We start from the raw sequence: 22,427 nt of genomic DNA on the forward strand, positions 1-22,427 counted from the left end.
GAGGGCAGGCCAACCTCACCACATGCACGCACTTTACACTGGGACAGAGTGTTAAAGTGCGCAGAAGCCAAAAATAACTAACACCAGGTCACAATTAAAAGCAAAAAGTTTAAGGGTGAACCTGCCAGAAGGCGCAAGTCCAACACTTGTCCTCCACCGTAGGAAGCACTTCACATTTTAGACAGTGTCAGGTGAAAGAACTCGACATCTGATTTGCTTAAATGGCTGGCCCCAATAAATCTTCCAGCGAGATATTTTGCAACCAGTCCCTGCTTCACTGTTCAATCTATGTGTCTAAATGGAGCTTCCATTTGGCTCATGAGTTGATAATGTGCCTCCTCTCGCCATCTACTGACTTTGAAACTCGGCATAGAGGGAGCGCTCAGAAGCCAAGAGTAATAGAGAAAGTTGCTTCATTTACGAAGTTCACATGAGAGGCGTGATTCACTGTAGTCCGAAATTAGTTCTCTAAAAACATTAATGGGCTAACTTTCATGCTTTAATGTGGGACATTTATCATGAGTCCCAGGGAAGACGCAGGATACTGGGCTCAGATTGTGACCATCAGACGTTTTGAGGTCTCGCCTGGTGTTGGTGCGCACATGCTCCTGCGAAAGCCATAGTAAACAAATCAGTTTTGAGAAGGAGACTCGAGCCCCGCCCCTCATTTCCATTGGGTAGCGTCAGCATTTATGGTAAACGCTGGCTTCCCATTGGAAAGGAGGGTTTTTCGTTGCCTCCCTTTGGCTTTTTGGACCGGCCCACTCGGACTGCCACGCCCATATTACAGCTGTCATGACGAAGTTTCTTAGCAGAAGCTTTGTCACGCTGCCTTGCAAGCGCCTGTCCGGCTCTCTGATTGGGCCGAACAATAAAGGAGACATGGCGCCGTGTGTTTATTTTTGCATCTCGCTTTCACATTGGCTGCCAGTTAGAAGGAGAACTGAATTCAAGGCACTAACTCTGGCCTAACAGGGCACTCAATGATATCGGCCCTCAATACCTGAGGAAGAGAGTTTGTAAATACCATCAATTAAGGACCCTAACATCAAACTATCTTGAACGCCTTGTCATCCCTCGCTTTCCAAGGTCCAGAATAGGAGGACGGTCCTTCTCCGTTAAAACTGCGACTTTGTGGAACTCTATGCCTGAACACATTAGAAAGGCCAAATCGGAATCCATTTTCCGTAAGGCCTTGAAGACCTGGCTTTTTAGTCTCCCCTAGAATGCAGTGGCTCGAAAACTTTATCAGCCCTCTTCTTCTCCTGTCTCCGCTAGCGCCGAGACACCTCCATTGGGGGTAGCTGTGCGCTTTAGAAGTTCAAATAATAATAATAATAATAGACTGTCTGGTCACCACGCCTAGGACTATATCGAAGGTTTGTTTTCCCACAACCAAGACTTCAGTCTTTTCAGCGTTCAGTTTCATGCATCTGGTGTCCATCCATTCGGCTAGGTCCACCAGACATGCTCTAAAACTATCCGCTGTAGTGCTTTCACCATGGTCAAGGGGGATCATTTGCCGAGTGTCGTCCACGTATGACACTATCTTCATGCCATGATGCTTGATCACATCAGCTAGTGGGCGCATGTATAAATAAATGGAGTTGGACTCAAGGCAGAACCTTGCGGTACTCCTTGCTGCAGTGGAGCATCTCAGAGATACAGGGCTGCAATGACATCTGGAATGTTTGATTCTGGAGATAGTCTGCCGACTGTTTGATCGCCTGACCCCCGACACCATACTGACAAAGCCGTTCCAATAGAAGCCCAAGGGGCATAGTGTGAAAAGCCGCATGACCATGGCGGCCATCTTTCCCTCATCAGCAACACATCTTAGTGTTTCTGAGGCCAGAAATAGTGCTGATTCTGTACATAAATTAGGTCTATATCCAGACAGGATTTTATGTAACAAGCCAATTACCTCAATATATCTCATCAGCTGTTGGTTGACATATTTTTCTGCTAATTTAGTGAAAAAAGGTAATAGGGAGATTGGTCTAAAATTCTCTGGCTTGGATGAATCCAGAGTGAGCTTCTTCAGAAGTGGAACCACAGTTGCATGTTTCCAGTAAGAGGGAAGTAGCCTGGTGTCACGATGTGCGACTGTATGATTGTAGACAAGATACTGTCTCACAGCGATGGAGGTCCATGTTTCTTACCTACCTTTATAAGGCTCCTGCCCCCACCCCCTCTCATGGTGTTATTGCATTAGATGTTATTAATAAGATTGACATGACGGATGGAAGCCATATGAGCTGTATATATGCAATTAATATGTACCCGCATAGCATGCATAGTAGTTTTGCTTGGCTGATTGCCTACTGGTTCCTTATGATAATTCCTATGATTGTCAAATGTTTTATTTGCTGTAAAAGACTGGTGTATGGTCACGGAGAAGTCCATTTACGAAGCCAGGGGGTGCCCAAACAAATGGACGCAAATGTGGGGGCAATGGAATGTCCACAGGGGAGGGATTTGTGAACCTCCGAGATCCAGAGAGGACTTCACCAGTGGGATCTAACTTTGTACCATCAAAACTGTCACTTTCATTCTGCAATCAGAATATTTTAATGAACCATTTACAATTTAACATGTATTACTTACATGCTTCTAATTATATTGTCTATGTGTCATACCTTATTTCCAATAAAAATGAGTTATAAAAAAAAAGGTACGTTGTAATTCGTACGTCATTGGCGTTCTAAGTGCTCACACTCTTTTTTCAATCGTAGGAGATCATCGGAAACCCACTCCGCAGATGGTTTCGCGTGGGTAGTGTTGCTGAGTTTTTGGGGTGATATATTATCTAATGCCATTTTAATCCAGGCCTCCATTTGCCCATGGAATACCTGGGGACAAATAGGGAATTAAGGAGGGCTTATGTTTAAGGTTGCTGGAAAAGCAGAAGGTGTAACGGAGGAGCATCCCTGAGGCTTACCGCCAATTTGAGCGCTAGAGACAGAAGGGACAGCAGAACTCCGCTGCACCTGAAAAGGAAGCAACAGGCGGTCAGACCAGGCAATTGGCACTGGGGGTGCTGAGCATACCTGAGAGGAGTTCATACAAATAGGATCCCGGGTGTGACCTGAGTGTGTAGGGGCTTGAACCAGTTGTGCAAGGTGCAGTAGTCCAAGATCCTCCTTAAGGCAGGATGCAGGACCCCAAGTTATATCATCTAAATGAAGATTAAAGTCTCCAAGGATGAGACAAATCGAGTGATTTAGGGCATGTGCTAGTCTTTAAATCAGTGATAAACTGCATGGCAGGGCCAGGTGGACGATATATTAAAAGGCCCGCTAAGGTACAACAGCCAGAGAGTGACAGGGGAAAGTGTGCTGCTTCGCAGCCCGCTATCTTTATTTCAGAAAAACTACATTGTAAGTGCTGTTTAAAAATACCACAATCCCTCCACCTTGTTGTTTGAATCTGCCTTGCCTCAGGATTGTGTAGTCTTGGGGAATGGTGTCTAAGATATCTGGGGCTGATTGTGCGGTAAGCCAAGATTCTACCAAAGAAAAAGCCCCAGGTTGATAGTCAGTGAGGAATTCTAAGATCTTAAATTTATTTTTGGGTAGAGAGCAACAATTTAGTAGAAAGCATTGGGCTAATTTTACATCTGAATGCAAGTTTATCTCTAAAAGGTTTTGCCCAGGCGCAACCGTAAATGTGAACTTGCACTTACCACAGCGGATTGTAGTTAGCGAGACATCCATTGAATGCTTACAATGGTCCTGAATGGTTGGGACGAGACGAAATAGCCTCTCAGCGGAATATAAATTAGGTCTAGGTACCTGCCACTAGTTGCTCACTGCTGGAAGCCCTTGAGGAGAGACCACTCCTCGTTTCTGCTGATTTGAAGCCTTGCCTGCTTTGACCGCCCGCCTCCCGCCGCCAGACCCCAGTACCATCACCGGGTCCGGCCGCCAAGCGGAGCGCGGTGTGTGGTTAAAAAACTACATTACCCAGCATTCCTGGAGACGCAGTCCGCGTCATTCACGCGCCAGGCGGCGCTTAAATCTGCGGCCACCCCGGTCGAGGGGGGGAACCTGCCACTAGTTGCTCACTGCTGGAAGCCCTTGAGGAGAGACCACTCCTCGTTTCTGCTGATTTGAAGCCTTGCCTGCTTTGACCGCCCGCCTCCCGCCGCCAGACCCCAGTACCATCACCGGGTCCGGCCGCCAAGCGGAGCGCGGTGTGTGGTTAAAAAACTACATTACCCAGCATTCCTGGAGACGCAGTCCGCGTCATTCACGCGCCAGGCGGCGCTTAAATCTGCGGCCACCCCGGTCGAGGGGGGGAACCTGCCACTAGTTGCTCACTGCTGGAAGCCCTTGAGGAGAGACCACTCCTCGTTTCTGCTGATTTGAAGCCTTGCCTGCTTTGACCGCCCGCCTCCCGCCACCAGACCCCAGTACCATCACCGGGTCCGGCCGCCAAGCGGAGCGCGGTGTGTGGTTAAAAAACTACATTACCCAGCATTCCTGGAGACGCAGTCCGCGTCATTCACGCGCCAGGCGGCGCTTAAATCTGCGGCCACCCCCGTCTCGCGGGACGCCGGGCGAAGCCCGGGCCAAGGGCGGGCCCGTTTCAGCCCGTTACAGACTGTGCAGGACTGGACTGGGCCACGGTATTTTCATTTACATTACCTTTTTGTTTCGGCGATTTACCGTTGAACATTGGCATTATATTAGCCCTATATATATCTGAAGCTTGGTAGCATTTGAAGCTATTAACAATGAATAAACGGACTAGAAGTAAAAAGACCTCCAGCCTAACTGACATCACTGGCCCATTAGATCTATTTATCACCAAGACTCATGAGGTCATTGACAATAGTATACAGATATTACAACGCAGGGTATCCCATGAACTGGAGGTTGCAAGAAGGTCGTCCATGGGGCCTCTGGCTTCTGCACAAACTCCACAAAAGGGTCCAATTGCCTCTCTGCTTAAGCAAGTGGACAACACGAACGTATTAATCCATACAGTTCCAAATAGCGTTGATTTATCTGCCACCCAACTCTCTCTGGGGTCCAACTCCTGCGATGACTTGGAAACTACACCAGACCTACAATTCTCCCAAAATGAACAGGATAGCGTAGACATTGTAGACCCAGATCTCACGGGTAACCGGGAGGGTGCCATAGCAAAGAGGTCAAACATAAATAGGGATAAGACCTTATACGAGACAGCACTAGTCTTGCAAAACAACATGACCTCTCTTAAATCCACTACAGATACCATTCTTCCAGGTCAACTAATTTCTATTAATAGCGGTGCTGATTGTATAGTGACACTCCATGACCCTGGCCCTAGAGAGCCGACAGTGACCCAAACATCGGGGGTTGACATACAGAAACCATGCACTACATGCATAACATTACACGACTTTATTACAAATAGCGTGGGGCGATTGTTAAAACACCACCTGCAACCTCTAGAGAAGAGCATCATGATTATAGAGAAACAACTAGCCAAACTAAATACTCCAGCTTTTAAACAAAATACACTGGGTACGCCCGCTAAGGGCCTGGGGATTTCAAACGACACAAACACCCAGGCGCAACGCCCGCCCTTACCAGGCATTCAGCCTAAGCTTCACCCGCCTGAAAGAGCTGTGAATTCAGAAACTCAAAAAATTGACAGGCAATACAAACAAACTACCCCAAATCCTGTGACAATAGAAGGGACGGGAAAACGGAAAGGCCCCATTGAGAACTCCCAAAAAACTCCAGTTCCAGTGGAGTCTATTAATCAAGTAGCAAAACAGAAGGACACCCTACCGACATCTCAAAAAACCCAACCACCCCTGACACAAGCTAACGAGAGGAGGGCTCCAAGGTATAGGCGTCCGATACACCTGCCGCCGGAGGCCACCCCGTATACTGTTATACTCACAGGGGTCACAGAGCTGGCAGACGGTGCGGACGAACCTCCTTGGTCTCTCCGCAACAAGGTATTACAGTGGTTAAGCCAAAACAGACCTCTTCATCCATTTAACCATGGCAGAATTGTCTCTATGAGAAGAGTGTTCTGGATTGGCGAAACCAAAAAAACTCTAAAGGGCGATTGTATCGTAATTAATTGTGAGGACCCAGACACAGCTGACTATATCTCCTCATGGCCAGCTTTAGAAAAAAGGGGGGGCGTTGACGTACAACGTCTTTCCTTTTTTTACCCCCCTCTAAATACTCCTAATTATGGTGATCCAAACAGCTGGGAGGAAGCACAGGACTGGCTTTGGACACAGGTGGGGCACTATAATGGAAACAGAAACAGGAACAGGAATAGTAACAACCACTGGAATAGAGGGTGGGATAATCATCCCTGGCCATTGAGAAGAGAAAACCCACACCCTAATTACTGGAGGGGGGTCCCCACAAGGAATAGGTATGACTGCTTAGACATGGTCGATTGACCAATAATGATAACAAACCCCAAAATTACAAATCTAGGCTTTCCAGTAGAAACCTATAAAAATGAAGAGCAGTTTGCCCCTGCTAACAGACCACCAGCAGGGAATACATCTGATCCTCCATCATGGAATATACCTCGTACCTCTACAACTCCGCAGAATTCCATCCAAATACACAGAGAGTTAGGACTTAGTATAGAGGGCGCTGAGAGCCTAACCCCTCACATAGTGGCAACAGAACTCAGCCGCCATAAAATAAACCTAAAAATAACCTCTTGGAATATTGCAGGGCTGAGCAATAAAACAAGGGCCCAGCCGTTCCTATCTTTTATGGCAAAACAAGACATAATATGCTTACAGGAATGTTGGGATCAGGAGGAGACCCATATTGAGGGCTTTAGCACCCACTATATCCCGGCGATACAGGGTAACCGAGGCAGAGGGTCGGGGGGTTTGTGTATTTTTACCTCCAATCTATGTAATACAAAATTGTCTACATATGTGCCTAGTGGATCCAAAATAGAGGTGGCTAGATCCTTGCAAGGACTTATGGTCAAAGCAAAGGGGTGGTCCCTCTTCGTGGTGAATATATACATAAATGTGCCTAAAGTAGAGCCCAAAGCCTTAATAGCGGAGCTTAATACAATGCTCATGAAGGGTGACCAGGACGCAGACTGCATCCTAGTAGTAGGCGATTATAATTGCCACCTATGCCCCTATAGCGCCACAAAAAATTGTGGAATTTATAACTTAAGAGGAGATCCCACCACACATTTTGAACATTCCATTATTGGGAACATGCTTAACCAACTAATGCATGATTGGGACATGGGGTTCGCTAATGAACTTTGTGAGCCTTATGTACCCTTCCAGACAACATTCTTTGGTCGGGGGTCAGGCACTACAATCGACTACATCCTAGTGACCAATAGGAATCAGGGTTGCCTGAGGGCTTTCAACACGGAAGATCTGGCACTAACCGATCATTTCCCGATTAGTACTACAATCTTTATCGAGAAAGATGAGAGGCCCGAGTCAAGCATACCGAGTATCCTTCATGGTCACTCGGTGTCACTGGCAAGAAAAAATGGATACGCCATAAAGTGGGAAAAAATTGATGCTACAATTTTCCTGAAAGATCTAGTGCAGAAAGAATTGAAGCAATTTATGACCTGCCTAGAATCTAATACCACCCCTCAGTTAATTATAGCGGCGTATGGAAGTATAACTGCCACCATAAATGACAAACTAACGAAAAAATTAAAGAGAGGGATAGTAAAGAGAGAATATGGCTGGTTCAATTCCGCCTGCTCTAAAGCCCATAAAGATCTTTTACTGGCATTAAAGACACTTCCCAAGGACAATAGTGCGATCAAGCAAGCCAGACGAGTCTATAAACAGACGCTACGTGATCGACAGGATGAACTCAAAAATCAGGCCTGGGAAGCCCTAGTAAAGGCAAGCTCCACAAGGGATAATATCTCCTTCTGGAAAGAGATTAACGCCCCCTTTTTCTCCTCGGACAATAAGGCTGATTCGATGGAAATAGCTATAATGGAAGACGCCTGGGTTGATTATTTTACCTCCTTATATAAAAAAGATGTAATAAATATCACCCCAGAACATAACATCTATAATAGGAAGGAATCACAGCCGGCGACGCAAGATAGCTTCCCTCTAAACATAGCTTTTACCCCTCCAGAGGTTGAACTAGCAATCTCGCAGAGCGCAAATCTAAAAGCCCCCGGCCCAGATGGAGTCCCCATTGATTTATTTAAAGGCAATGTAGAGCTGTGGGCTCCATTATTAGCAAACGTAATAAATGCGTATAGCATAATGGGATTTCCTGATTCATGGCATGAAGCCATAATTATTCCAATATTTAAAAAGGGGAACAGACAGGACCCAAAATGCTACCGCCCCATTTCCCTGCTAGACACATTGATGAAAGTGGCAGGTAGAATACTGCTAACTAAACTGCAAACCTGGTCTAAAAACAAAGGGATTCTATCAAAATTACAGTATGGCTTCAAAACTGGAGTAGGCACTGTGGAGCAGGGTTTAAATCTGAACTTAATAATTAACAAGTATATCAGTAAGAAACAAGGGAACCTGTTCCTAACTTTCGTCGACTTATCCTCGGCTTTTGATTGCCTTGATCATGCCGTGCTGTGGAAAACCCTGGTCAAGTTGGGAATAGATAAAAACATTCTACTCTTCATACAGGAATTATACAGAGATGCGGGCGCTGCTGTCAGATATGGCAAAAATGGTGAGCGAACTAAAAAATTCCCCATAGCGAAGGGTGTTCGACAGGGCTGCATCCTTGCGCCATTTCTTTTTAATTTATACATTAACGAGATAGCAGACTTTTTAAATGATCTTAAAGTTGATTACCCAAAAATAAATGGCACCCCAGTATCCTTATTATTGTATGCTGACGACGCTGTGATCATGGCCCGCACACAGCTAGGTCTCCAGAAAGCTATAACAGGTTTTTCATCCTTTATGACCACGAGAGGTTTAAAAATAAACGAGGGAAAAACATTTACAATGTCATGATCCTTGAGGAAGAATATACCAGACTGTAAAACCTTCGTAAACAGCAGTAAGATAGCGATGACCAAAACCTTTTCCTACTTAGGAATTATATTTAACAATAAGGGAACATGGTCTTCAGCAATAACCTCTAGGAACCTAGCCTTTGCCCGTACAATAGGTGCTCTTAAACAATTTGCTAAGAGACTGGGCAGGAAACCTGTGAATATATTGCTGAAGATATATGCTGCTAAATGCGTGTCTACCGCCGTATATGGGGCGGGCATATGGGGCATAGCAGACAGTACACAAATCCAAACAATAGAAAATGCTTTCCTTAGATATCTACTCTCAGTCCCTCGCTCCACGTCTACTACCGTGTGCCACAATGAATTGGACAGAGTCCATATTATAGACCTGATAAAAATAGCACCAGTAATGTTGTGGTTCAAGATTTGGACATGTGAGGATACAGGTTTCAATAGGGAAGTAATTAATGACTGTTTAACTTCTACTAAACAACCATGGCTAGCTTATGTGAAAAAGTTTTTTCTTTCTATTGGTAAACCAGATCTCTATTCAAACCCCACATCATGCTCACAAATATCAAAAAAATCTTTAAAACTGGCATGTTTAGACCTACTGGCGGAACGAAGATGGTACCTAGACGGGCACAAATCTACTATAGTAGCCCATCGCAACATCTTACATGGTCCAGGTATTCATGCTTATTTAGCGCCAATCTATTCGTGTTATCACAGAATGCTCCTGACTCGAATGAGGACGGAGTCATTCTATAGGCTTGTATCTTTTCCTGTCACGAATGATTGGTCTGCAAATATGGAAAAATGCCCGTGTGATGACCTATCCAGACAGTCAAATTTACATTGTATATTCTTTTGCAAGTATTATCAGTGGGGGAGAAAAAGATACTTGTTACCATTACTAATGTCATGGGGCGTAAGAACTTGTAAAACTGCACTGTTTAGACTATATATGTTGCAAGACGAAGTTACCATAGTGACAGCGATAAAATTCCTGATCTTTACTGTAAAGTGCAGGGGGTCCATGGGAAATGTATAGGACTTCTTGGATTACCATAAAACTGAAAATTCGTATTATAATGTTCCTTATAACATCGGATAATACGTACACAGCAGTAGACTGTATGAATTCCAAGAGTCTTTCAAATGAATTTTAGAAATTTTTATATATACAACTCAATGAATTTTATCTGTTTTATCGTGATGATATGTATTTCTGTAAGATATTTTAAAACGAGAAAAGTTATTTAGTCTGTTTTCGTTTGTATTTGTATGTTATGCTTTTATGGTTTTTTTGTCAAAATACCGAATAAAGCTATCTTGAAATTGAAATTGATATTGAAAGTCTAGGTGCTCCATGGTGAGAGGGCCCGGCACTGCCCCGGCACTGACAGACGCAGACGAGCTTGCCTTTGGCGGACCCTCAGCACGTCAGCAGCGCACCGGCTGTTCGTCCTTGCGCCGGCTATCATTAAATAATGTGGCCTTACTGACAGCTAGACTGGTAACATGCAGGATGCCTGCCAAAATAAAAAAGGGACTATCGGTACCGAACGCGGCCAAATAGTCCAATCGGAAATTAACTATCAATTAGGATCCCTATGAATACCACACGTGCAAAGTGTAAAAACAAGACCAATATTTAAAAATATTCCTTAAAAGGCAAGTATACTCTAATTAGGCACATTTTAGAAGCATTTGGCAGATTTAAATGCACCATTAAAAATGTAAGCAGTGTCAACACCTGCAGATATAATTTCTCTAACCCTCACAAAAGAGATCCAGTGTGCAGTGATGCACATGTGATCAGTGGCTTGGCAACTGGTCCACATTTCTGTCGTCATGTGGATAGTGTCCACAGCCCTCTGCAACAAAGCTTGACCAAACAATTCCAGCACATCGTGGTGGAGCGCTGGGACAGCAACTCTGGCAAAATATATCCGTCTGGGAACCTTCCATTTTGGGCAGATGGCTGCCACAAATTCCAGAAAACCCACCCGCTTCAACAAATGGAAAAGGTAGGAGGTCCAACGCTAACATATTAGACAGCTTCCCATTGCACAAACGTGGCGTTGGGTGGTTGTGCCTGGTGCCTAAACATGGAAGTAATAGTAACCTGGATTATTTTCTTTTCTGGTGCCACTGACACAGGTGACCTCTGGAGAGAAAAAGGTGGTAGACTCAGTATAAGTCTCAAGGCAGTCACTGTATGCTGCTGCTATTGTGTCTGCGACTGACTCTGAGTCTTGTGCCATTTTGACGTTACTGTTGTGGCCGATACTAGTGCACTGCTGGGGACGGGGCTGCTTTGTGTAAACATGTCACCCTCTTCTTCCTCATCACCTTCACCTTCCACCATGATGTGAAGTGCTGCTCCCAGCTTCTTCCCTGGAAGCAGGTGTGACAGGCACACAAATTTGCACAACAAATGTTTGGGTCGACAAACCAGTGATGAGAAGCTGCTTCTTCTCACTTGCCATTTTCCTGGCAGCACCTTTCTTTGGGGCCCTCACCACATTTTCAACAAAGCCAGCCCAACCATCGCGCCTCACCTCCGGAAAACAATCAACATCTCCTTCGAGACAGCAACCTTCCCGGAAAGCTGGAAGCACGCCGAGACCAACGCCCTACTGAAGAAACCCAAGGCAGACCCCAAGGACCTCAAGAACTTCCGGCCCATCTCCCTGCTCCTGTTCCTGGCAAAAGTAACAGAGAAGATTGTCAACAAACACCTAACCCGCTACCTCGAAAACAACATCCTGGACCCTTCCCAATCCGGTTTCCGCAGCAACCACAGCACCGAGAACGCCCTCATCGCCGCCACCGACGACATCAGGATCGTGATGGACAAAGGAGAAACAGCCACCCTCGTCCTTCTGGATCTATCAGCAGCCTTCGACACGGTCTGCCACCACACCTTATCAGCACGTCTCCTTGACGCCGGAATCCAAGAGAAGGCCCTGGCCTGGACCACATCCTTCCTCTCCGGCAGAACCTAGAGCGTTCGCCTCCCACCCTTCCGCTCAAAAACCACCGAGATCATCTGCGGCGTCCCACAGGGATCCTCCCTCAGCCCGACGCTGTTCAATATCTACATGGCACCGCTCGCCCACGTCGCACAACAACATAACCTCAACACCATCTCCTACGCCGACGACACCCAGCTGATCATAGCCCTCACCAAAGACCCCCACACCGCCAACGCCAACCTCCACAGAGGAATGAAGGCCGTCGCCGACTGGTTGAAGGACAGCAGACTGAAGCTGAATTCAGACAAGACTGAAGTCCTCATCCTTTGACCCACCCCATCAGCCTGGGACGACTCCTGGTGGCCCACATCGCTAGGCACAGCCCCGGAACCTACTGACCACGCACGCAACCTGGGGTTCATCCTCGACTCCGCCCTCTCCATGACCAAGCAAGTCAACACCGACTCGCGTCCTGCTTCAGCACCCTCCGAATGCTACGCAGGATCTTCAAATGGATCCCTCCCGACACGAGAAAGACCGTCACCCAGGCCCTCATCACCAGCAGACTCGACTACGGGAACGCCCTCTACTCAGGCACTACACCCAAGCTCTTGAGACGACTACAACGAATCCAGAACGCCTCGGCACGACTGATCCTCGACATCCCCCGATGCAGCCACATCACACCCCACCTGAGAGGCCTACACTGGCTCCCCGTTAACAAGAGGATCACCTTCAAGCTCCTCACCCACGCTCACAAAGCACTACACAACACAGGACCTACATACCTCAATGACCGAATCAGCTTCCACCCCCCCAACCGCAGCCTCCGCTCTGCCAACCTCGCCCTCGCCACAGTTCCTCCTATCTGGAAAACCACAGCCGGCGGCAGATCCTTCTCCTACTTCGCCGCCAAGACCTGGAGCGCTCTCCCTACCAGCCTACGACAGACCCGGGACCTGCTGGCCTTCGGAAGACTTCGCAAGACCTGGCTCTTCGATCAGTAGCAGCCCCCCCTCTCCCCCACGGGTATGTAGCGCGCTTTAGAAATACAATGATTGATTGATTTGGGGCAATCTTGAAGCTGTCAGTTGGCAGGGGCACTTAACTGCACATGCCAAAGAGATTGGAGGACAGGCATCACGTGTTGTTGGGTGGTCACTCGTCACGTGTACAGGCCTTCTGTCTGGCTGTCATGGGGGTGAGGTCTCTTCTTGTGTGCACCTAAAACCAAACAAGCAAGAAAAACATTAGTGAAATGTGGCATTGTTGCAGTTTCAATTAGTACGGACAAAGAAAATATAATTTAGTGTGGTTTCTTAAGTTATACATAAATAATTAACAATACAGTGTATCCATTCCAAAGTCAAACCACACCAACATAACATAATATTTCATATGCAATCAGGAAGGCTAACAACAACATACAGACGTAATTGTTTGCTCTTTGTGCATCATCCAGGGAAACACATATGGCACTCAGGGATGTGCAGATGGAAACTGAATAATCCTTAGAAAAATGAATGTTGTTGTACGGCTGTTTGCCTATGTCAGGCAAGGGGTTAATGGACGGTGGGAAAATGTTAAAAAAAAAATGAAAATTTAGTTTTTTTCTAAAGTGAAAGAAATGGAAAAAATTAAAAACAAATGAAATAGTTTTTGTAAATTTAAAAACATTTTAAAAATGAAAAAAATAAAAGGAAAAAATATGAAGAAAAAAGCAAAAAAGATCGAAAAATAATTACAAAAAAGTTGACAAAAGAAAATAAAAATTAAATACTGCTGATGTGCTAGGGGACAAGGAGAAAACCATTTGGGACATGGGAGGGAAGGTAGTGCACGTGGAAAATGCAAAAAAAAGGAAATGATATAACACACTGTTCATAATCATGCAATACATTTACTATGAGCAATTAGGCCTCAAGCATATTATTAAACTGATAACAGGGAAAGTTAAAAAAGGAACGCAAACGTTAATGCTTAGGCCTTTTCTATCAATCTTCAAACAAAAAGACCGTGTGCAGGGCTATGGCAAAAGCACACTGGCAGGCCACAGAAAATGGCCACCGGCCACATGGTAAAACAACAACAAGCAGCAAGGAGGCATAGCCACAACAAATAATACATGTAGGCCTACAGAAAAAGTACACTGGCTGGCTGCACATAATAGCCGCCTGCCACATGGTCGTACAACCACAACACCAAGCAATGAGGCATGGACAACAAAGAACACATGCAGGCCTCTGGCAAAAGCACACTGGTTGGCTACACAAAATGGCCACTGACTACATGATCAAAGAACAACATCAAGCAAGGAAGCAAGGACAACAAAGATAACAAGCAAAAAGTACAATGGCTGGCTACACAAAATGGCCACTGGTTACATGGTCAAACAACAGGAAGCAAGGAGGCATAGACAACAAAGAAAACATGCAGGCCTATGGCAAAAGAACACTGGCTTGCTAGTTGCTACACAAAATGACCACCGGCCACATGGTCAAACAACAAGCAAGGAGGCATGGAAAGCAAAGAACAAAGGCTGACCTAAAGACAATGACAATACAAAATGGCGCCTGGCCACATAGCATGGAGAACGAAGACAAATGGTGGCGTATGGCAAATACACCCACACACTAGCCAGACAAAGGAGGCATGATTATGTTGAAGAAAACACTAGCATTCATTCAGCAATGTCAAATACACAAATTAACAGAGCTGTAAAGTTTTACAAAACACATCCTCCAAAGGCACATGTCAAACCTGACTGTGTCACTGTTAAGCCCATCCCATCACAATCTCTGTGCCACTCCCTCAACAAATATTTTATTGAAAAAATTGCCACCATCAAAGCCAGCATTCCCAAGGCCGACTTACTATCTGACCTCTGTTGCTCATATATTAACCCTCATCACCTTGATCAATTCCCACATATCACTCAGGGGATTCTATTTTCCCTACTCAACTGGCTCTCCAACCGACAGCTGTCCTCCTCACGTCGCTCGGGAAGTCTTTCTTCACTATCCCGAACCCCCCCCCCGTTGCTCCTTAACAACTCCCTCACCAAGGGTATTGTCCCCAATCTCTTCACGATGGCGAAAGTCGTTGCCGTATTGAAGAAAACAGGTTCTGATCTGCTAACACCCAGCAACTTTCGCCCTATATCACTGCTGCCCTACCTGGGAAAATTTTTAGAGGGGATCACTGACATAATATCGATTACAATAATATAGAATTACCAAAATATCGAGGAAAAAATATAGAATACAAAAACATCGGATTCCTATCTACAAACAGGTAAGTACAAAAATATTGAATTAAAAATCATTAAAAAAATTATTGGTAGTCAAAATATTGATTTTTTTTAAATGTCTTAAAAGTAATTTAAAATTAATGAAATAATAAAGATAATTAATTTAAACATACTTAAAAATACTTATATAACCTTAAAATTATTAAATAATTAATTTAAATTATAAAAAAACATACAATTTTATTTCTTAAAACATATATATATATTAACATAATATGAATACAAAATATACAATATTTTTAGCGTAGGATAGCGGGAGGGTAAAATTTACTATTACCACTCCTGTTTGTGCAACAGTAGGGAAAATGTTGGATAGCGTAGGGGTAAAAATTACTATTGCCACTCCAGTGAGTGCAACAGTAGGGAAAGCGTTGGATAGCGTGAGGGTAAAAATTACTATTCCCACTACAGAGAGTGCAACATTAGGGAAATCGTTGGATAGTGTAGGGGTAAAAATTAGTATTCCCACTCCAGAGAGTGCAACAGTAGGGAAAGCGTTGGATAGCGTAGGGGTAAAAATTACCATTCCCACTCCAGAGAGTGCAACAGTAGGGAAAGCGTTGGATAGCATAGGGGTAAAAATGTACTATTCCCACTCCAGAGAGTGCAACAGTAGGGAAAGCGTTGGATAGCGTAGGGGTAAAAATTACTATTCCCACTCCAGAGAGTGCAACAGTAGGGAAAACGTTGGATAGCATAGGGGTAAACATGTACTATTCCCACTCCAGAGAGTGCAACAGTAGGGAAAGCATTGGATAGCGTAGGGGTAAAAATTACTATTCCCACTCCAGAGAGTGCAACAGTAGGGAAAGCGTTGGATAGCGTAGGGGTAAAAATTACTATTCCCACTCCAGAGAGTGCAACAGTAGGGAAAGCGTTGGATAGCAAAGGGGTAAAAATTGCTATTCCCACTCCAGAGAGTGCAACAGTAGGGAAAACATTGGATAGCGTAGGGGTAAACATTATTATTCCTACTCCAGAGAGTGCAACAGTAGGGAAAGCGTTGAATAGCGTAGGGGTAAAAATTACTATTCCCACTCTAGTGAGTTTAACAGTGGGGAAAGTAAAGATTTAATATATTAATAAAAATAAATTAAATATCAATACCAATAAAAAATTAATTAAAATGAATTACCAATTTAATATTATGTAATAATTAATCAATTAAAAATACAAATACATATTAGTTATTGAAATGAATAACCTATTAATACAAATGTATTAACAATTAACAATTAATTACCAATAAATTAAAAATCAATACCAATAAATAAATAAAAATAATTTTCTTAATTACAATTAAATTACTTCCCACCCTATTCCCCTATAAACCCACAACCCGCTACAGAAAATAAATTATTAAAATTAACATAACTATCAATTAATCAATTAATAAAAATCAATTACCAATTAAAAATTATTTAAGTACCAATTAAAAATTAATTAACAATGAATTCAAAATGAATACCAATAAATAAATTAACATATTTAATTATTTACAATTAAATTACTACCCACCCTATTCCCGTATAAACCTACAACCCGTTACAGAACTAAAACGCAAAATTAAATTAAAAATAATTAGTAATTTCTAAAAATTTATATTTTATTTAATATAATTAAATCACTTCCCACCCTATTCCCCTATAAACCCACAACCAGCTACAGAATTAAATTACGCAAAAATTAAATAACATAAAATTCATTACTTAAAATAAATTACAAAAAATATACACTTTTCACAAATATACCAACATACAAAACACTTTAAAAAATTCGATATTATAAAAAATTCTATATATTTGAATACCTATATTATATACTTCGATATTTTGACTTTCTATATTTTAAAAAACTCGATATTATATTACTTACCATCAATTCGATATTTTTCACCACTATATTCTGTCCATTCGATATTTTGTCCATTCTATATTTTGACTTTGATATTATGGCTATTCTATATTTTGAATTACCTTGACTCACACCAAGCAGGCTTCAGACCTGAACATTCTACTGAGGCTGTTGTTTTGGCAGCTCTCGATGAACTAAGGAAGGGGGCAGATCAGAACATCACGCAGGCCCTAGTGCTTCTGGATCTCTCGGCGGCTTTCGACACCGTCGACCATCATCGCTTGGTCGAACGAGTCAAGAGCGCCTGAATCCGGGGCCCTCCACTAAAGAGGATGGCCTCTTTCCTTAGCGATCGCTATCAAGCGGTTCGCCTTGCCAATTTTTCCTCTGAGACGAGAAGACTGACCTGTGGGGTTCCACAGGGGTCATCTCTCTCCCCTCTTCTTTTCAATCTGTATAACTTTCCTCTGATCCTGGCCTTACGGAAGAGGGAGGTCGTCACCTTCAACTATGCTGACAACCTCCAGCCTAGTCTTTAACATTGACTCATCGCCCTGTAGTGTAGTTCCTCTATTCCCAATAGGCTCTGCGCATTGGAATAGCATAAACGATAGTTTAGACGTAGGACTTGGGTCGACTAGGTCTCTATTGAATATGTTAGACTTAATTATGAATGCCAGCTAGCTCAGAGGTCACTAGAAAATTTCTCGAATTCATAAGAAGGGATTCGTTTCTGACAACCGCATAAACATGACAACTTTGCTCCCCCAAGAATAAGGAGTATATCTCCAGAGTCGCGGAAACAATAGATAGCTATTTTACTCAGTCAATCGTGCATGCTTAGTTTCACCAGAAGTGCAGAGAAACAGAGAGATGGGCGTTTTTCAATAATAAAGGTTATTTATTGAACAGTCTTCTTTCTCATGCAAGGGAGGTCAATTGCTACAATCGCAATACTTGTCATAAAGTAAAGTGCGTACAGTAAAAGGAGTATTATAAAATAATACTGTAAAAGCATGGTATGGTTTCTAAGCCATACAGTGTTTAAAATAGATAAAATACATACAATGATAAAATAATGACTAAATGTACTCAACTGGTGCTTCTAAGATACGCCTACCCCGGTGTACCTAACCTAAGCCTAGTACATGGGAAGGAGTAAGTGAGATTTGAGTTAAGATAGTTTCTGCCAAGAATCTAAATCAAGAATTCTCTAAGGGTCTAATCAGCTCCGTACCTTGGTTTATAGAATGAAGGAGGTCTTGTATCTCTCTCTCAGGACTCGATCTCCCAGCAACCCGCAAGGGTGACAGGAAAACACTGGAGCTGGATTTATCGACAGGAGAAAAGACAGCGTCTCTCTCAGTGCATCAGCGGGAGGGTCGGCTTCCTTCGGCACTTGCTACAGCAGGGCGTCGGGCAAGTAGATAGTCGATCTGTTCCAAACCACTGTGTCTTTTGCTTGGGCAGATGCTGGTATATTTATACCTGGAAGGTGCCTGGTTTGACGTAAGGTTGGACATAAGACGTCACTAAGAACTCGCAGTTCTTTCAGGACTCCAGGAGGTCTAGGACAAATCACTACAGAAGCAGGGGGAATTCCCGGGCTGCTGGAGGCTTGGCTTATCTAAGAACGCTTTGTGCTTTCTAGGAGTCTATGGGAGTTGCCTAGCCGTATTTGGACTGCATTGGCTATGTCTTAATATGGGTATGATTCTTATGCCTATATTAGGATATTATTTGATATAACCACATAAGGGCATAAATCGGGAATATTAAATAGAGTCCTAGATTCGTCTACAACAGCCCTCTTCTATGGAGAATTTTCAATCCACCATGACTTCCATCAGTAAATGAATGAATAAGCTCAAACTTAACCCTGACAAAACCGAGCTGGTCCTTACTGGGGACCTGGCCAACCCTTGGCACTCCAACTCTTGGGCTCAATCACTGAGTTGTCCACCTTCCCCACCCAGCTTGGTTAAAAGCCTAAGTATCATTATTAGCAACGATCTCACCATGAAGGCCCAGATAAACTCAGTGGTCTCCGCCTGTTTCTACCACTTGCCAAGAATTTGGAAAATAAGTAGATTTTTAACCGCCGATGCTCTGATCCAAGTTATTCTGGCCCTGGTTATGTCACGTATTGACTACGCCAACTCTCTGTACGCTGGCATTCCAGCTTACCAATCACGCAAGTTTCAACTGGTGCAGACCCAAGCCACAAGGCTTGTCTATGGCCAGCCAAAATCTCACCATGCGAAACCATTGCTTAAGAGCCTTCATTGGCTCCCAATGACTCAACGCTGCCTCTTTCAACTTGGTTGCATGACCTACAAGGCCCTTTCGGACCATGGACCGGCTTTTATCTCCGCCAAGATACAACGATATGTCCCCACCCACGAGCTAAGCTCAACCAACATGAACTTTCTGACTCCCTGCCCATTTAAACGGAAAAAGCACGGCGGTCTTACATTCTTGACTCTAAGCCACAATTATGGAACTCCCTTCCTCCGGATTTGCGCCTTGCTACCTCCTATCCCTATTACAGGAAATGCCTCAAAACATGGCTTTTTGCCCAGGCTTACAATTAAAGAACCCTCTGGTGTCTGTTTTGCATTCGTCTCCGCTCAGCGCCAAGAAACCATAGGTGAACCAGTGCTTAAGAAATATTTTTAACATAACATACCAAGGCATCACATATATATTACCCCACCTGTAGGAACTACTGTCCTGTGATACTGCCTTACTGCTCGACCACTCTACAACAAATAGAGAGTAAGGTTCTATCTAACTTTACCTCTGCCTACCTTTAGGGTTCCACTGGACTCTGTGCACACTATACCTCACTTTGGTATAGTATATACATAGCCAGTTTCCTACACCACCTATACACTTTTTGTAGAAAAAAAACATGAAATCCCCCCCCCCCCCCCAATGTGCCTGCTGCAAAGAATGTGCATCATGCAGATCACAAATTGGGTATAATGTTAATAGGTCAGTCGGTTACTGCTTTTGTCAGACAGATCTTTTTGTTATCTGCAGCTTATAAGCTAAAATCCTATTATACAACAGTGAGCTATTAACTGTCATGAAAGATCTGCCTGTACATTGCAAGGTATTAAAATCAATTCTCGAAATTAAAGAGAACCCCCAACCATGGTATTGCATTTTACATTCTGAGTTTGTGCTTCTCCAGACCAAGCACTCTTAAACTACACTGCCTACCGGTATTAATGGCACGTGACTCCTACACCTTGTAGTCCAGTGTCTTATGTAACATCTCCTATACACTGATTGGTTGTCTGTCTAATGTGTGTGTGCTGTAAAGTGCTTTGACACCCTACACTGGCATGAGTGGTGTCATGAATCTAATTCAATGCATCTGAGAGAAAGTGGTTATGGGGGCTTGAGAGGCACTTTAAAGGGTGGTAGTGAGGGAATCCATGGCGGGGTGGTCAAGGGGGTGGGGGAGGGGGGGCTAACAAACTTTGTCACACTGGGCGCCACCAGCGCTAAAGCCGGCCCTGTTCAGGAATATGAAATTGGGGAGAAGATAGAGGGTTATGGAACTTTGAGCTGGGGAAAGTCTTCGATATGTGGCACTGCTGGCAGTGGGTCATATCTGAGAAGTGATAGTGTGAGACAGGAGGGAGGGTTTTAGGAGATAGAAGGCACAGTGTAACACTGTGTTTCTGAGACAGAAGAGATCACATTTTATATCAAAGGTGAGGAGCTGCAGGTAAGGTGTCATTATAAAGGCCTGAAGGGCTCAGGAGTAAGTCAGTAAATGTGTGATCTTGGCTGCCACCTGCCCATGCCCAGAGGGTGACTCCGGCTCCTCTCTGTGCTTTGAACCACAGCAGGAGTCATGCTGTGACTTGTAAGCTCACAAATCAATCAGAAAACTGAAGCAACAAGGCCCAGCCTGCTCAGTGCCTGTGGCCAAGAGCCAGGACTGGCTGAAAGCCACCACCAAGACATGGGCCACCACCAGGGAGTTAGAATGCTAAAGCAGAGGTGGCTGAGGAGTATTCAGTGTGAGACTGGAGGGAGTGAGACTGGGGAATCAGAGGACACAGCACAACGCAGGAGGAGGGCGGGATCGCTGGAAGGTATCTGGCTGCATGGAGCCAACTAGGAGGTTGGTTGATATCTGGGGCAGCCATGGGGTGAAGGAGGAATGACCATGGAAGGGTAAAGCTGGAGACATGTTATGGCTGCTGTATCTGCAGCCTGTATGACATCCAAAGATTGCAGCAGCTTCACTTCATGTCTTTATTTCTGTATGACACTACTCCCTTTTTAGTTGAAAGAGCAATGTTTATATAAATATTGTCAGACCCCGTTCAGCGCAGAGGGGCGGCGGGTCAAATACGGGCGACTGGCCCCCCTCACAGTGTTTGAGGTCGTTGCCACTGGTGTCTTGAGGATCCCGCCTACTATGGCTCTAAAAACTGGGCCAAGTACAATTTTTTCTTCATTTGCCTTTCAGGGTAGTGGGGGTAAGCAGTCACAGGCCTCTCAGGGAGGGAGGCTGGGGGGGACAGCCAGGAACTCATCAACCAACCAATAGACACAATTACATAATTCCCTGGCCAGTGCTTGTCTTTTATGTAATAAGAAAGGGCTGTAATCACACAGCAGAACTGAATGCTCCAGACTTGGCTGGAGACCACGTGCAGGTTTGCAAGGTTGACTGCCATAAGGTGGTGCACACCTTCTACCTGTCTTCTATCTACAGCCCCAACACTTAGGGAGGGTTAGGTGCAGATGGCTGAAATATTCTCACAGGTCACGTGTGCAGCTCACTTAATGTCTCTTTACCCCGCAGTACCTTAGCATGCATGGTAGACCCATCCGCCCATGCTTCAGAGATCACTATAAGAGGAAACTATGTTTACTAAAATTGGGGTGGATTCCGATTAAAGACCTCACCCCAAAATTGTTACAGACTTGGCCATCTCTGGATTGTCGCCTCTGTGATAAGGGAGAAGAGTGGCTATTACATCCATTATGTATCTGTCCGGCCCTATACAATTTAAGGAAGATCCTTCTGAGGCCAATGCTAAGAGAAACACAAGTCAAGACCCGCAGAGCGGTCGGGATAAAATGCCCCAGTGGCTCTTCGATCCAATTTTCCTGCAAAATGATCAAATTCCTGACATTTGCAGCTCAAGAGCTCGAAAAGAAGGCTGCAGCAAAACAGGAACTGGGAAACATGGACGTATTGCTCCCGGACCCAGAGCTTTCTTGATTCTCTTTGCAGCTTCCTCTCCGCCCTCTCCCCTTTT

Source organism: Lissotriton helveticus, chromosome 1_1 (assembly GCF_964261635.1).
Source record: "Lissotriton helveticus chromosome 1_1, aLisHel1.1, whole genome shotgun sequence".
In the NCBI taxonomy this organism is placed as follows: domain Eukaryota; kingdom Metazoa; phylum Chordata; class Amphibia; order Caudata; family Salamandridae; genus Lissotriton; species Lissotriton helveticus.